This window comes from Lynx rufus, unplaced genomic scaffold (genome assembly GCF_022079265.1).
Source record: "Lynx rufus isolate CCGP_SWC_20201006 ecotype Redwood Valley unplaced genomic scaffold, mLynRuf1.p SCAF_18, whole genome shotgun sequence".
In the NCBI taxonomy this organism is placed as follows: domain Eukaryota; kingdom Metazoa; phylum Chordata; class Mammalia; order Carnivora; family Felidae; genus Lynx; species Lynx rufus.
In genome coordinates this window covers 22,572,920-22,586,514 of record NW_025814832.1, presented here as the reverse complement: position 1 = coordinate 22,586,514, position 13,595 = coordinate 22,572,920, and positions in this window count along the sequence as shown.

Here is a 13,595-nt window from a genome sequence, read left to right as displayed (position 1 = left end):
GAGGGAAGTTTCCTGGTCATCTGGGTGCACTTCCGTGGGACATGATTTATGTATGTATAGATTTGTCCGTATACATCGTCTGCTGACTTCTGAACTAAAACGTAATAGAAGTCAGTCTTATTCCTCCATCTCTCATGCCCTACCCGGCTTGCTTGTGCTGTTGGTTGCTTTTGTTGCGTTTTTTTTTTTTTCTCCCATTTCACTTCCGGTTTCCTCTATTATGGCAAAATACACAGAACATGAAATTTACCGTCACCATTTTCACGTGTACAGGCCAGTGGTATCAGAGGCATTTGTGATGTGGTACAGCCATCGCCACAACCCCGTGGTGACCCCTTCCATCTCCATAGCTTCTTTCATCTGATAATAACTCTCCCTTCCTGGACCGCCCCACCCCTGCCCCGTCCCTGGCAACCACCTCCCTGCTTTCTGCCTCCATGACTTTGACTACCTACATATGACTAAAGTTACCTCGTCTGAGTGGAATCATACAGTATTTGTCTGTTGGGTCTGGCTTGTTTCACTCAGCATAACATCCTCGAGGTTCATCCATGTTGTAGCATGTGCTAGAACCTCCGTCCTTTTTATGGCTGAACAATCCTCCATTGTATGCATATGGCACATTTTGCTTACCCATTCATGTGTTGATGGAACTTGGGCTGCTGCCACATTTTAGCTATTGTGAATAATGCTGCTATGAAGGTGCGGTACACAGAGCTCTTCAAGACCCTGCTTTCAATTCTCTTGGGTATCTGCCCACGGATCATATGGTAATTCTATGTTGCGGTTTTTTGAAGAACCGCTAGATTGTGTTCCACCATTTTACATTCCCTCCCATGGGGCACAAGGCTTTTAATTTCTTTTATATATTTTTTTAATTTCTTTTTTATGTTTTATTTACTTTTGAGAGCGAGAGAGAGAGAGAGAGAGAGAGAGAGACCATGTGTGGGGGAGGGGCAGAGAGAGAGGGAGACACAGAATGTGAAGCAGGCTCCGGGCTCTGAGCTGTCAGCCCAGAGCCCGATGAGGGGCTCGAACCCACAAACTGTGAGATCATGACCTGAGCCGAAGTTGGACGCTCAACTGACTGAGCCACCCAGGCACCCCTCAAACCCAACTGGTTTAATAAAACTATTTGCCATTAAAAGGAACCAAAGCATCACACTTAATTTTAGGATGGAACGATAAATGCAAAGTCAATTCTGTGTTTGTGACATCACCACCCCATGCTTCAGTATAAAGAAAGCCCCAATGTAACTGGTTGTTTTTGTACTCTTAATCTGTTTTACCCATTCTCCCCACCCATCTCCACTCTGGCAACACCACTTTGTTTTCTTTGTATATAGGTTTTTGTTTGTCTCTTTTTTTCTTTGTTCGTTTGTTTTGTTTCTTAAAGTCATCTACGAGTGAAATCATATGGCATTTGTCTTTCACTGACTCATTTCCCTTCGCATCATACCTTCTAGATCCATCCATGTGGTTGCAAATGGCAAGGTTTCATTCTTTTTATGGCTGAATAATATTCCACTGTATATATATACCACGTCTTCTTTATCCATTCATCTATGGATGGACACTTGGGTTGCCTCCATAATTTGGCTATTGTAAATAGTCCTACAACAACCACAGGGGTACATATATCCTTTTGAATAGTGTTCTTGTATTCTTTGAGTAAATACCCAGTAGCAGAATTATTGGGTCATATGGTAATTCTATTTTTAATTTTTTTTTCGATTTGATCCCTTTTTTTTTTTAATTTTTCTTAACGTTTTTATTTATTTTTGAGACAGAGACAGAGCATGAATGGGGGAGGGGCAGAGAGAGAGGGAGACACAGAATCGGAAGCAGGCTCCAGGCTCCGAGCCATCAGCCCAGAGCCCAACGCGGAGCTCGAACTCACGGACCGTGAGATCGTGACCTGAGCTGAAGTCGGACGCCTAACCGACCTAGCCACCCAGGCGCCCCTATTTTTAATTTTTTAAAGAGCTTCCATACTGTTTTCCACAGTGGCTGCACCAGTTTACATTCCCACCAACAGTGCATGAGGGTTCCTTTTTCTCCACCTCCTTTTTGTTTTTTCTTGTGTTTTTTATTTTTATTCTATTTTTTAATTTTTTTAAACATTTATTTATTTTTTAGACAGAGAGAGACAGGGAATGAACGGGGGAGGGTCAGAGAGAGAGGGAGACACAGAATCTGAAACAGGCTCCAGGCTCTGAGCAGCCAGCACAGAGCCCGACGCGGGGCGCGAACCCACGGACCGAGAGATCGTGACCTGAGCTGAAGTCGGACGCTTAACTGACTGAGCCACCCAGGCGCCCCTCTTGTGTTTTTTATTTCAGCCATTCTGACAGGTGTGAGGTGATATCTCTTTGTGGTTTTGATTTGCATTTCCCTGATGGTTAGTGATGGTAAGCATCATTTTGTGTTTGTTAGCCATCTGTATGTCTTCTTCGGAGAAATGTCTATTCGTGTCCTCTGCCCACTTTTTAATTGGATTTTTTGTGGGGGTTTTTTGGTGTTGAGTTGTATAAGTTCTTTATGCATTTTGGTTACTAATCCCTTACTGGCTATGTCATCTGCAAATATCTTCTTCCATTCAGTAGGTTGTCTTTTTGTTTTGTTGATTGCTTCCTTTGTTATGCAGAAACTTTTATTTTTTTTAATTTTTTTAATTTTTTTTAATCTATTTTTGAGACAGAGAGAGACAGAGCATGAGCAGGGGAGGGGCAGAGAGTGAGGGAGACACAGAATCTGAAGCAGGCTCCAGGCTCTGAGCTGTCAGCCCAGAGCCCGATGAGGGGCTCGAACCCACAAACCATGAGGTCATGCCCTGAGCCGAAATTGGACGCCCAACCGACTGAGCCACCCAGGTACCCCCAGAAACTTTTAATTTTGATGTAATCCCAATAGTTTATTTTTGGTCTTGTTTCCCTTGCCTTAGGAAACGTATCCAGAAAAATGTTGCTCCGGCTGATGTCAGAGAAATTGCTGCCTGTGCTCTCTTCTAGGATATTTATGATTTCGGGTCTCACATTTAGGTCTTTAATCCATTTGGAGTTTATTTTTGTGTATGGTGTAAGAAAGTGGTCCACATTCTTTTGCATGTAGCTTGTCCAGTTTTCCCAGCACCATTTGTCGAAGAGACTGTCTTTTTCCCATTGCATATTCTTACCTCCTTTGTCAAAGATTAATCAACCATACAATCGTGGGTTTATTTCTGGCCTTTCTATCCTGTTCCACTGGTCTAGGTGTCTCTTTTTGTGCCAACACCATATTGTTTTGATTACTACAGCTTTCTAGTGTATCTTGAAATCTGGGATTGTGACACCTCCAGTTTTACTCTTCTTTTTCAAGATCGCTTTGGCTATGTGGGGTATTTTGTGGTTCCAAACAAATTTCAGGATGATTTGTTCTTGTTCTGTGAATCCCTGTGGGCTTTTAATGTATAGCTTTTATTATGTTGAGGTAGTTTTCTTCTAATCCTAGTTTGTTGAGGGTTTTTATCATGAAATACGATTGAATTTTGTCAAATTCTTTTTCTGCATCATTAGAGATCATCCTGTGTGTTTTTTCGTTTCATTCTGTCAGTGTGGTGTATTACATCAAGTGATCTTTATATGTTGAAGCATCCTTGCATTCCAGGAATAAATCCCACTTGGTCACGGTGTGTAATCTTTTTCATATACTTCTCAATTAGGTTTGCTAGTATTTCGTTGAGGATTTTGGCATCAATGTCCAAAAAGGATGTTGGTCTGTAGTTTTCTTGTAGTGTCTCTGTCTGGCTTTGGTATGAGGGCAACGCTGGCTTCCTAGAATGACCTAGGAAAATAATGTCCCCGTCATGATTTTTGGAAATTTTTGAGAAGAATTGGTATTAGTTCTTCTCTAAGTATTGGGTAGAATTCACCAATGAAGCTCTCAGGTCCAGGGCTTTTTTTTTTTGTCTGAAGAGTTTTGATTACTGATTCAGTCTCCTTACTAGTCATTGATCTATTCAAATTTTCTACTTCTTCATGATTTCATCTTGGTGCGTTTTGTGTTACTAAGAGGGGCCCTCCTCTGTGTGCCTCTGAGATCAGAAGCAGCAAACAGCAGTCAGAGCACAGATCCCTGATATTTGTAAGTCAGGGTCCTTTTGGCCGACCTGGGTTCCCACATGTGGTGTGCAAGCTGCTTCAGGAACACATGCACAGCTGTCTGCCACCTGGCTGGGGGTGGGGGGTGGGCAGGTGCTACTGCGCTAAGAGCTGAAATCGACTGAAATTAACTGCAATTTACTGCCCAAGACTTCCCCTGGAACTTGCAAGCCTCTAACAGACTCCAGAGTTCCAAAATAGTTACATCAGACTGCCAGCAATCAGCTGTCTAAGTGAGGAGAGAGATTCTGGTTGCTTCCTGCACCACTATCTTCCCAGAATCCTCTCAGCTGGATTATTTTTTAATTGTGTCCATTTGGGAAAATCAGTTGTGTGAGCTGAGATTTGACCAATAATTTCTTCAAAACTTGCTTTAATTTCCTGCCAACATTTTCTCAGAACAAAGGATGTTAAGACCTTTGATCAGAGACTCGGGAAGATAATTTTGTGTTTTGACACAGCAACAGCAGAACTTTCATGAACAATTAACCCCCAAACGTGTTATTTTGCACATTTTCCCATATGTCCAGTCCCCTAGATTTTCTTGGATCTGTCTCCACCTGCAACCCCCATCCCCATTCACGTAATCACCGTGGGACTGGGGAGCAGCCACTTTTTGCTAAGTGGCTATGCCTCTCTGGCCACAGCTGACTGGTTCAGGGCAGGCACAGATCCAGTCTGGGCCCGTCAGAGCCCTTCCATGAGAATTCTGGATTAGGAAGTCAGCAAGTCTGTCTCATCTCCGGATGGCTCAGGTCACAAAGCTGTTAGATGGAGCAGCTGAAGCCACTGGACCCATGTTAGCCACTACATGAAGAAACCTGTAGTGAGAACAGAAGAGGCCAACATTAAAAAAAAAAAAAGAGGTGCCTGAGTGGCTCAGTCGGTTAAGCGTCCGACTTCGGCTCAGGTCGTGATCCCGCGGTTTGCGAGTTCGAGCCCCGCATTGGGCTCTGTGCTAACAGCTCAGAGCCTGGAGCCTGCCTCGGATTCTGTGTCTCCCTCTCTCTCTGCCGCTCCCCAGCTCATGCTCTCTCTTTCTCTGTCTCAAAAATAAATAAAACATTAAAAAAAATTTTTTTAATAAAAAAAATAATAAAGTGGGGACAGAAGACAGAGAGAAAGTCCTGACGACCATCAAATGCCTGGCCCCATTTGTTCCTGAGGTCCAGCTGCCTTCCCACAGCCTGGCCCCTCCACTCGTCTTTGGCGACCAATTGCCAATAGTTCCTCATTTTGCTCAAGCTAGTGTGAGTTGGTTTATTGTTATTTGCAACCCCAAGAGCCCAGAGTTACCTACTAGACCCACTGCCTCACTTTACAGATGCAGAAATGGATTCCCAGAAAGGCTGTGACTTCCCTGAGGCTATGAGGTTACTGAGGGGCTAGGCTGGAACTGAACCTTGAGTTTCCAGACTGTAGCTCCCACGTGTTTCTGCACAGCTTCTGCCACTGCAGTGTGCCATGTGACATTTCTAAAGCCCATTGGAGATTTCCAAAATCCTCAGTTGGAAGGAAAGGCATCTGTACCTCCTTCTATCCACGAAACAAAAGGGAAAGGATAAAAATAGGAGACCACCAAAACATAACTGGAGGCCTAGAACCTGGAGGGTCGGCACAGGAAATTGAGAGTGGGAAGAACAAAGCCGGACTTGTTAGAGGGGAAAACTAAAAGGACATCACACTATTTGTGGCTGAGCTCTCACACAAGGAAGGCGGGATCAAAGGAGATCTTTCCCTCTTTGCAAAACTCTCATGCAGGATTCAGATTAAACCGAGCAGATAAATATCCTCCTCACCAAGGCTAAAAGAGAGATGACTGACAGATTCACTCAAGGGTCGACTGCCCGTGGGTCCCAAGCCTCCCAGCCTTCTGAGGTCTCCCTTATAAAATCAGGTGGCTGGAGGGGGGAGGCCCAGATGCTTATCTCTGCATAGTTGCGCAGCCTGGCTGGCCCCCGTTTGGTCCTGTAGTTCGTGATCTCCTCCTGTTCCCTCACCCCACCTAAGACAGGCCTCCTTCCTGCCTCCCACCTCCCAAGCGCCACTGACAAGGTCGCACGTATGTGACTTTCCCTGAAGGTTTGGGTTAACAAGGGTGATGGGCCCTGGCGGGTCACATGATATATGCAGGAACAGAGTGGTCGCTGCTAAATAGAGGGCCTAACAGCCTGGAGTGGAAATGTGTGGCAAGACGATGTGTGTAGACAACCAAGAACTTCAGTTTGATCCCAGCGACCTTGCTAGAAGCAGCTTCTGCAGCACCGTGAGGCAATTATTCAAGGGCTTCAGGAAGAAGCGGCTGGGAGGACAGGTTGTTTGGCGACACCCCCCCCCCCCGGCTCCTAAAGCTACATAGGACACGGCAGATCTCTACCCAGGATGGGCAGAATCCCTTGGCCAACACTCCAGTAATCCGGGGCGACCCAAGAAGCCACAATCCCTGTCCCCTCTGAGCCTGGCGCAAATAGTACCTCAGTGCGTTCCTGGGGCAGACGGCAAGTTTTGGGCAGGCCCGAACCCCACCTTCTGCAGAACCTGTCCAGCGGATTACATTTCAAGCATGTACGTGATGTGTATCAATCATCGCTGACCTCGAGACACCAGCCCTCCTACCTCGGGTATTCCTGGGGTTCCCCCGGGGCCCTGCCTGCAGCTGGGTTTCTCCTTTTCCCCTGGTGATCGATCCCCAAAGAACCCCAAACTTCAGCTGCAGCCCACTCCGGCATTTTAACTCTTTTTATCGAAGACTTTGCATTACTCCAAGGTCTTGCGTTCCGTGAACAAAAATGTTAGTCGAGGTGCCTTTCCCCATCCCAGGAGTAAAAGTGATTCTCTGTAAAAGTGATTCTGCCTGATTCTGGACCAACAGATACAATACACAGGCCCCAGCAAAGCACACGTCCCCCCATCTCCAAAACATTAACCTGGTCCACGTGTGTGGTTACAGCATTTCCCATACCCAAAAGTGGGACACATATTCTGATACTGGCCCAGAAATCTGCACCATCAGAATACCCTAGAAAATCCAGGATGTACTGTCTTACCTATTTTGCCATGTATCTACCACTCACACCAGCAATGGAAACAGTATCAACTGTATGACTCCCCCCTAACCTTGGAAATATCGGGACCCCTCAGGGTACCTTCTCAGTCTCGGACACAGGAGACAGCCTCGGGGAGTCTCTAGAATCCTGATAAGCCGTGGGAATCAGACGGGTTTAATTTCGAGATGCTTCGCAGTCCCCCGGAACCCCTCAATGCTGGTGACCTGCTCCAGCCAGGTTCCTCGGAGCACCCAGAGCACCTGCCAGGCTGGCCACATTCCTCCTTGGGCTTCCCCCTCTTTTTTTAAGCTCCTACTTGAGGCCAGTTCCGCCAGGCCCTCTGCACGAGAACCCACAAGGTTCACGGAGGACTCCAGCTCCGTCTCCATGGGGAACCCTTGACAATCCTGGCCACGAGGGGTAGGACACCCCCCCCACCCCCCGCTGCCACTGGCTTTGGCCTCCTGCGGTGAGCAGTGCCCAGACAGCTCACGAGCAGATGGCATTTCAAGTGTGTTAAAATACCTATACTCAGAACTACTTTAAGATCAAGTTAGTTATTAGACTCACTACTAGATCTCTCTGTTTAGTGTTTTCATAAAGAAGCACATGCATCATCGTATCACAATGTTTTCAAAATATTTTCGTCATTACATTTGAACACAACTGGTTTTTTTTTTTTTGTTCCAAAGTATTTTGCTTTATACATCTAAAGTGCATTTATGTATTTTTCTGGGAAGGGGCCCATAGACTTCAGATTGCCAAACAGACCGAGAGCAAAAACAAGGTAGAAATTGGGGTGCCTGACTGGTTCAGTCGGAAGAGCACGTGACTCTTGGTCTCGGGGTCATGAGTTCGAGCCTCACATCGGGCATAGAGATTACTTAAATAAAAACTTTATTTCTAAAAAAAATTTTTTTAACGTTTATTTATTTTTTGAGAGAGAGAGAAAGACAGAGTGTGAGTGGGGGAAGGGCAGAGACCCAGAATCTGAAGCAGGCTCCAGGCTCCAAGCCGCCAGCACAGAGCCCGATGCTGGGCTCGAACCCACAAAACCATGAGATTATCACCCGAGCCGAAGTCCGACGCCCAACCGACTGAGCCACCCAGGCGTCCCACTTAGTTAAAAACTTTAAAAAAATAAAACACAATTAAATAAAAATTATGTCTGTCTGAACTCTGGGAAGAGGGTCCAGCCATAAGATACTTCGCAGGGGGGACACTCTATGTTTTTAAGAGAAAATAAAAGTTGTTTGTTTGGGAAGGGCATCTGTTTATGCAAGATAATGAAGAAGGCCCAGGAGGTCGGGGCAGTAGCATTATTATGGTCAACATGGTCAGCATATAAATAAATGAATAGGTCTAATACCTGAATCAATGATATAGTATGCTACCAGGTGATGCGTGCTGGGAAAACACAGGGCAGGGTAAGAGAGATCCGGGTTGGGGCGCCTGGGTGGCTCAGTCGGTTGGGCGTCCGACTTCAGCTCAGGTCATGATCTCACGGTTCATGGGTTCGAGCCCCGTGTCGGGCTCTGTGCTGGCAGCTCAGAGCCTGGAGCCTGTTTCAGATTCTGTGTCTCCCTCTCTCTGTGCCCTCGCCTGTTCACGGTCTGTCTCTGTCTCAAAAATAAATAAATATTAGAAAAATTATAAAAAAAAAAAAGAGAGAGAGAGATCCGGGTTGTGGTGCAGAGCAGATGCAACTGTAAATCGAGAGGTCAGGGTAGGCGCCTTGAAGACTCATTTGGGGCAGAGACTTGAAGGAGGGGTTGACATGAGCCTTGATGTTATCAAGGAACCGTGTTCCAGGGAGAAGGACAGCAGGTGCAAAAGCCCGGGGGTAGGAGTATGTTTGGTATGTTGGAGGATGTCAAGGAGGCCAGTGTGGCCACAGTGGAGGAAATCATTAGGAAACAATAGGACTGAACCAGTTTCGCTCCCGTCTCCAGGAAGTTTGCTCTCTACCCTCCACCCCTGGCACGGTGTGCCACACACCCACCTGCTCTGGGGCCTGCGCAACTATTGTGGAAACCACGGCCCATTGTGGTCCCGGCTCATTTGGCACACTCTGATGTGTTTAAGCTCAAGGGGTAAAAACAAAAAACCTTCTCTCTGCCAACAGGTGGGTATGGCCGCTGGACCAGAAAATAAAAGTCGTGTTTGTCACCGGAGGGAGACGGAAGGATGCAAGGGGGAGGTCCCAGCTCTGCCACTTAACAAGCTGAGGGGCAGCGGTCACCATGCTCGCTTCGTTGAATCTGTTGCCACGTATGTAAACTGAGGTAACAACCCCTGGGAATGTGAGGCTGGAATGCAAAAAGCAGCCTCCGGGTCCCAGCCTGGCTGTAGCTCGCCACGCGGTCACCCCCTCCAATCCTGGCCCCGAAGGCCCCTGTGCTTCTCCTTTGACCTCACCTCCCTTGAAAGTCAACACCAACTTGAGGACCCGAGGGTCGGCTCCGGCGCAAGGTAAGATCTCCGCATGGCCTCTGTTCTATTTTTAATCCTGAAGTCTCCCACGTCATTTAATGCTTGAAGTCTTTTTAGGGGGAAAAGCCTAAATCCTAAATAAATAAAAATGTGAATTAGGTGGGGCGCCTGGGTGGCTCAGTCGGTTAAGCGTCCGACCTCGGCTCAGGTCATGATCTCCAGGTTTGTCGGGTCAAGTTCCGCATTGGGTCTCCGTGCTGACAGCTCAGAGCCTGGAGCCTGTTTCAGTTCTGTGTCTCCCTCTCTCTTTGCGCCTTCCCTTCTTGCACTTTTTCTCTCTCTCTGTGTCTGTAAAATAAATAAAACATTTTTTTTTTAATAATAAATAAATAAATATGTGAATCAGAACTGGCACAGTCTTGTAATCATTTGAAAGACGTTGGCCAGAGAGCACCCTCTGGGACTCCTTGTCCTCTGCTGCCATCGTCTGGAAGGAGGTGGGACTGCAGGGACATGGAGGGACAGAGACCCACAGGGCAAGGTGTTGGGGGGGGGGGTGGCGGTGTGGGACCACAGGGACTGAGCCCCCTTCCAACTGACTAGGAGACACAGGCCGGCCTTCTCCGGAGAGGACAGCAGTGCACCTCACAGGAAGAGGCAGGAAGCGTGGCTTGAAAAACTGGTTTCTAGGTCCATTTCAGGGCCACCGAGAGGGCCCAAGGTCAGAGGAGGGAGCTCCACCAAGGACAGGTGCACTCCTCTTTCCTTCTACAAAAGAGGAAACCAAAACCAAGGCAGCTATGTAGTTGTCTCCATGCTGAACTACACCTTAGGGACAGAGTCAGCATTCGAGCCCGGAGCCCTGAGCTAAATCCGGGGTCGCTTTAGAGCCTGGCTACTCGGAGGGTAGTCCTTGGACCAGCAGTCCCCGCGTCACATCAGAACTTGTGAGAATAATGCAGGATCTCAGGCCCCACTGGAAACTCACTGAACCCGGCTCAGCATTTTAACACATCCACCTGAACGACCGCTACGCGTGTTGCAGTGTGTCAGAGATTTCCCAGTGTGTCAGAGATTTCCCAGGAAGCTGCATTAACATATTCCTATTTCCCCAAGTTCTACACATTCACTGTAGAGAAATTCAGACAATACAGGAAAATTTAAGGCGGAAAGCAATGAACACTGTGGTGTATAAATATCCTTCTGAGTATTTTCCGTGCGCGCACACACACGTTTTCATAAAAAGCAGATCGTATCCTCCACACTACCCTGTATCTTTTGCTTTTTACTTAAGATTCTTAAGTATGATTTCTGTTCCGAAAGAGTGGCTGTTCGAGAAATAGCTGCTAAATGAAAAATAGCTGCTAAATTAAACAATAGTCAGGGGTGTGTTTGTTATCTAGTGCTGCGTTCAAAATGACTCCCAAACTTAGCAGTTTAAACCAACAAATATTTATCATCTGACAGTGTTTCCAAGACTCAGAACCTGGTGGGTAGGGGCGCCTGGGTGGCTTGGTCAGTTAAGCGTCTGACTTCGGCTCAGGTCATGATCTCATGGTCCGTGAGTTCGAGCCCCGCGTCGGGCTCTGTGCTGAACGCTCAGAGCCTGGAGCCTGTTTCGGATTCTGTGTCTCCCTCTTTCTCTGACCCTCCCCCGTTCATGCTCTGTCTCTCTCTGTCTCAAAAATAAATAAACGTTAAAAAAAAAAATTAAAAAAAAAAAAAAAAAGAACCTGGTGGGTAACTGGGTCTCAGAGTCTCTCACAACATCGCCGTCAACGTGTTGACCAGGTACAGCCACCTGAAGGCTATGACGCCTGGTCTAAGCCAGCACGGCCACTTGCCTGACCTCATGCGGTTGCCATTTTGTCCTTACAGGGTTCCCTGCATCTACCCCGACACCGCTGTCAACCCTCCATTCATTTACCAGCCAGGGTGAGCTTGAAAAAAGGCAAATCCAGCCTTTCTGCCCCGTGCTGAAAATCCACCCAGGGCTTCTCATAGCTCTTAGAATAGAGTATAGAAAATAAAACAAAGGTGTACAGGGCCCCGGGGGTCTGGCCCCTGATGAAGGCCCCCTCTGTCTCCTCCTGGCTTTATCCCTTCCATGTGTATGGTCCAGCCCCTCCTGTGTGCCAAACTCCGTCCCATCTGGACTTCCTCCGACCGGGACTCCCTCCACACACCCCCACCACACACACATTTACAGAGGTGCGTGGGCACACACAAGACAACTTCACAACTGTGCTCCGGCCTTAGTTCTGTGTCCTGATGCCCAGCGAGCGGTAGGTGCTCAATAAATATTTGCTGAACACACTATCTTTGTGGTAAATGCTTTCCCTGGGTTGTGGTTTGCCTTTAACTCATTTTTTCTTTAACCTTCCGAAGTTTTACGTTTGATGTAGTCAAATCGGTCCGTCTTTCTTTTGGGATTTCTCTGTTGCTTTGTGCACAGAACATTCCAGAGTTTTGTCAGAAGGGCAGATGCCTGAACAAGGGCCCACGTTTGAGGAATTCAGATTAGAAGGAACAGGAAGCTGACCCCCTTGATGGAAACTGACGGAGGGAGCTACGTCGGGTGGGCCAGACCAAGTTCATGACTGCACCGGCGGGGTTAAGCATGTCCTGCGCACGGTGTTCTTGGCCCACCATGTTTTTGTGGTGCCCACCAAGTCCCTCCCTAATAGGCTGGGAAAGTGTTAACACCCCAGCACATGTCCAGGGAAAGCAGATCACAGCCTAGCATTTGCTGGGCATTGACTTGCAAAGTAAGAATAGGAAGGACTGAGGAGTCGTCCATTAGGGACAGGCTCTGAGTGTGTGTGCACGTGTGTGTGCGCGTGTGTTCACAGGCAGAAATGCGTCTAGGAGAGGTTTCAGACAGAGAACAGTATCTTTGAAGAGCCCAAGTTGGTTTGTGCTCAGATGGTCTTCATTAGGTCCCCAAAGCGACTGCAATCACCTGCTGTCTCATCCAAAACCCACCAATGGGACAGGGAGAAGGTGTTACTGGTCAAGAAGTACGGCCGTGTTCTTCAGGGCCTCAGCCTCGGTTTCCACAGAGGACAGGACCACCCAGCTCCGGTCCCACCCTGCTTCTCCACACCCCTGATGAAAATCATGGGCAAAAAGATCAGTGCAACACAGCAATTGTCCGCGGGAAGCCCTTGTCCACAGGCATCCCCGGCTCCTGGCTGGCTGTCTCATCCTTGGCCGTGAGAAGGGGCTGCCTTCCGGTGTCCAGAAAAACACCTGTAAACCGCAGCCATCTGGGGACAAGGGACAGCATTTAACCTAATGGGGTGGGAATGTCAATAAAGGTGCAGCTCAGGCCTGCCCAGCCCTCAGCCCCAGGCGACATGGGGAGGGGAGTCTCTGGCACTGCCTGCTGGGAACCGGTCAGAATAGAATGGTGACCCTATGACTCACAGTTGTTGGCAGAAGCCGGGGCTTGTGCCTTCCGTACTAAAACCTTAGGGAAGTAGGTGTGACCCTTATCCCTACCTTACAGATAAGACCCGGAGGCTCAAAGAGGTTCTGTGATTTGTCCAAGGTCATTCAGGAAGATCGGGACCCAGGTTGCCTGGCTCTAGAGCCCATGAGGGGAACCCGGGTGCCCTGTGCTCTCCCAGAACCTTGTGGAGGGAAGGTGCCCATGGGCTGGGGCTGGGCACACACGAGGGAGGACCAGGACCTCAGTGCTTGGCACCGGGAGTAGGAGCCTCATGCTGGGGGAGGGACTTCGATTCCAAAAGGGAAGAGCTTCTTGGGGACGTAGGGATGCTATTCAGACATTTCTTTGAAGACAAGTACCTCCTCGAGGCGCCTGGGTGACTCGGTCGGTTAAGTTTCGGCACAGGTCATGGTCACGGAGTCCCTGGGCTCGAGCCCCACGTCGGACGCCACACTGACAGCTCAGAGCCTGGCGTCTGCTTCGGATTCTGTGTCTCCCTCTCTCTCTGCCCCTCCCTCGCTC